The sequence below is a fragment of the Lycium ferocissimum genome, chromosome 5, assembly GCF_029784015.1.
Source record: "Lycium ferocissimum isolate CSIRO_LF1 chromosome 5, AGI_CSIRO_Lferr_CH_V1, whole genome shotgun sequence".
NCBI classification, from domain to species: Eukaryota; Viridiplantae; Streptophyta; class Magnoliopsida; order Solanales; family Solanaceae; genus Lycium; species Lycium ferocissimum.
Window position 1 is genome coordinate 32331831 of NC_081346.1, and position 4360 is coordinate 32336190.

The 4360-nt window shown below is 36.8% G+C and overlaps 1 non-coding gene across 1 annotated transcript; it reads left to right on the plus strand.

Annotated features, from left to right (window-relative positions):
* Nucleotides 1-605: 605 nt before the first annotated feature.
* Nucleotides 606-701, plus strand: LOC132058685 (small nucleolar RNA snoR77). Its single transcript, XR_009415401.1, has one exon. It is a non-coding gene; the product is annotated as a small nucleolar RNA snoR77 (small nucleolar RNA).
* The last annotated feature ends 3659 nt before the right edge of the window (nt 702-4360 follow it).

Sequence of the window (4360 nt, forward strand, 5' to 3'; positions counted from 1 at the left end):
TATGGATGATGGAACATGTTGACAAACTTGTTTCATTGATCGTGTGTAGTTCTATGTTTGTCTTCTTCACATGCCTTTATTCATAGCTGGAATAGATCATGTGTTCAACCTTGATTCACTCTTTGACTTTTGATTTTATTCTTGCTCTGTGATAGAACATGTTTGTAGATATGGTTCATTTGCTAACCTGATTCTGTGCTTTGTCTGCATCTGCAACCTCTTTAGCTGAACAATTTCTTTCTTCTGAACATTGTCTTATGAGTCTTCACCTCTTCATTATCTCACCACTTCTGGTTAATCATCCATTTCACCTGATTCCTCCATTGTACTGTATAGAACTTGTTTGCATATTTGTTCTATCCTTTCATTTTAACTGCTTTTTATATGAGTCATCATCTCCCCTTTGCTCTGCATGTGCCTTTGTGATAGAACATATACTTTTTCTGATCTTCATTTCCTCATTGCAATATGCACTTGATTTACTTTGCAATGGAACATGTCTGTGGACCTGTTCTAACGAGCTGTGTTGTATGCCTTTTCAGACCTTTTATATTGTCTGAACCTCTGCTTAATCTTAGCCAGCTGTCTAGCTTTGTTCAACTATAACATGTATCTGCTCGTAAATTAAATTGCGTTTGCTCTTCAGATTTGCTGAGATTGTAAGAAATCTCTGAAGCTGGTCTAGTAAGCTTTAGTACATTTCTTTTTCTCTTAATTTTACATTATGGTTCAACCAATATTAGTAATTCCAAGAAAGAGAAAGTCCTACTTCTCTCTAAAAAAAATACTAAAATTGTCGTTACATTATAACCGTTATCTCCACCGAGCACCACCTCGATGTCGGTGACCCGCCATCGATAGTCCAACCATCTCCACCCTAAGAACACCTACTCATCCCAGATCTCGTAGTAGCTGTGAACACCTATGCTAACACAGTAGCTGAATCCTCAACTCCACCAATTCAAAAGAAGCAAAATCTTATCATGGGAAGAAGAACATTTCACAACAGAATGCCAGCTCTCATCGTCAAATCGAGACAGTAATATGAAGCTATGACAACACCCTGTAAATGGACAATTGTTGGAAGATTTTTGAAATCAAGACCACAAATTGACACGATTAGGTCAAAATTTTCAAAAAAATTCGCTCTGAAAGGAACAGTGAAAATTGGTGTTTAATTTCAATATCTTTCTGACCTGCAACAAAGCAATAGATTACAATGTGATTATATATAAAAGGGTCATTGACATTGACGGATTCCAGATTTGGATGCAAAAATGGATTCCAAACTTCAAACCTGAAGAAGATATTCCGATAGTGCAGTTTGGGTACTATTTCCAGGTTTGCCTTTTCATATGCATTCATGGCATTATACTAAACAAATTGCTTCTGCAGTAGGTACTCCTATTGAAATAGATGCGGCTACAAAAAATATGAATAGACCTAGCATGGCTAAAATTTGTGTAGAAGTTGACTTAATTAAACCATTGATTCATAGTGTTTGGATTGGTACTGAGGATTAGAATGATCCTTTGAAAGGATATGCTCAGAAAATTGAATATGAGAACATTCCTAAGTATTGCAAACATTGTATGAATCTAGGACATGCTATTATTGAATGTCGTGTATTAGAATAGAAGAAGCTGAAAGACGAAAATGAGGCCGAAAGAATCAAGCAACACAATAATTCGAAGGTTAGGGGGCCTAAAGTTATTGATAATGTTGCTATTCCTAGTGGTAATCTAGAAACACAGAACAGAGGTAGAAATCAGAATAGTCAACCGAAGTTGATCAGATCCTGAATCGAGGGTGAGTGAACCTAAAGATTTTTAAACCTACCGGCATCATTGGTATTGATAAACCTATGCCCGTGTCGGAAAAAAAAATAAGACTTAGTAGAGTACTATGAATGATAAAGATACAATGCAAAAAGCTGGAGGGATGGAAAATCTCGAATGATGATACTAGCTGTGGAAAAGAAAAATATCAAAGATGTGGAGGTGGATCAAACTAGCCGCGAAAAACTAACACTGAAAAGTTATCAATAGCGTGATAAGGAGGTGGCTACTAAGAGTAAGGAGGTAATTAGTGATGCTCAAATCAAGATTACTGCAGTCCAAAAAGGTGTAGTGAACAAGGCTAAAAACTCCAAAATGAGTGCCAAGGAGATTATCAAGAATGCTAAGGAAAGGGCTAGAAAGAAAAAATTGAATCAGAAAAGAAAGGAAGCAAGAAAACTCAGTACCAGTAAGAAGAATAAGAAGAATCATATTGAAAAGGCTGGACACAAGAATATGGAGAATATTTGTGGTACTCAAGGAGAAAATAGGTCTGATCAAATAAGTGATAAGGCTGAGACCCATATCAGTCATGGAGAAGAGACCAAAAGTACAAATATTGTTCAAATTACAGTTGGTCAGAATGGTGATGTCAGAGACAATCAGAATCCAGTTGGCAAGGGAGGTACTATTACCATTTAGCTGAATTTACCAAAGCACTCTATTGTGAACAGGCTGATATTGAAACACAGTTGGTGATAGACTCAGACAATGAATCAGAAACTACCAATAAACTTATAGAGGCCTTTGCTCCTATAAACAGAATTGACACAAGGGAGGCAATCTGTGACTTTAATGCTATAGCACGGAAGCACAACTTATCTCCTAAAGGTAGAACAGTTACCAAGAAAGACAAAACTACTACTGGACAAAAATCCAGAAGTAGGATAAGACGAAGAAGCAGAACTGCTTGACCTTTCTCCTCTATATGTTTTTTTATGATTAATACAATCTGTTGGAACATTAGGGGGGTGAAGTCTAAAAAAGCCTTTAATAGACTCATCAAGTGTGTGAAGGTTCATAAGGTTCATTTTGTGGCTTTACAAGAACCTTTTATTGATGACTCTAACTTGGAAAGATACAGGAGAAAGATCAATTATTCTGGTGCTATGTCAAATAGAAATGGCCGGACTTGGTGTTTTTGGGATGACTCTCTTGAATTTGAAGTGGTCTCTAATACCAATCAGCAAATGACTATGAAGATCAAGCACTTGACTATTAACAAAATGTTCTGGTACACCATAGTTTATGCAAAAACTTTTGCCAGGAAGAGGACGAAATTATGGTACAAAATCAAGCAGAATATGGCTCAAGTTAATGGATCATGGGCTGTTCTAGGGGACTTTAATGTTTCTCTATCTCCTTCTAAAAAGAAAGGAGGCAAACCTCATAGAATGAGTCAGAGTATGGATTTCATTTCCTATATGGATGATAGTGGATTGGTAGATGCAGTTCTGATAGGAATCTAGATTACTTGGACTAACGATGCAGAAAAGAGAAACAAAATTTGTAAGACTAGACGAGTGGTGTCAATGAAGAATGGAAGGGCAATATGGGAGCATTTGGTTAAACTTTTGGGGTGGGCGGGTTCGATCACAATCTTTTTTTTAATTTAAAAACGTAAAGAACTTTTTAAAAATTTTTGGAGATTTTTTGGGTTTCTAAACACGGATTTTCCCCCCCGGTTTTTGAACAAATAATTAAAAACTCTTGGGGGGGAGAAGTTCATGGAAATCCGTTGGATCCCCACGGGGGAAACCTTTTAAAAAAGTAGCCAAAACTCTCAGTCAATGGTCCAAAGTCACTATTGGAGATGTGTTTGAAAAAGTTAAGCAACATGAAGAATTTATTCTGGAGATAGAATGAAAAATGGATAATGATGACTCTGAGGAAAATAGACAAGAACTTAACAGGGTTAATGCTAAATACACTAGATGGATCACTAAACAAGATGTTACACCTCAAAAAATTTTTCCCCTTAATGCACGGTTTAATAGATTAATGAAAAAGCACGAAGTATCGGTATTGCAATAAGTAAGGAATGACATTTGATGACCCTAATTAAGATTTAAAAAACATTCAAGGGAAGAAGAAAGTTTTCCAAGAGAAAACAAAAGGGATACGATAGGTATCGGAAAGGATTTTTCGGTAACAAGTTAATGATGATTTAATGATGCTTTGGAAAATTTTTAACATCCCTTAGATTGTTAATGAGGTGCTAAATAAGGTTAAGAAGGTTCCGAGGTTGGAATCAAAAAGAGTCGACGAGAATGAGTTCGAGAAGAAGCGGCATTATACGGCCCAACTACGCCAATATAAATTATCTTTGGGCCCTATGTTTGGGGTTAATCGGCCCGGATGCCCGCCTCCTTTGGACTAAATCTATGGCCCCAAAATACGCCTTTTTAATTTTTCCCCGGGCCTATGTTGGTCCTAAAAAGGGGATGGGGCCGATTTGTATTATTAATAAGGGGTCCCCGTTCATTTTTATTTTTTTTTCCTCTTCACTCCCCCTTTCTCTC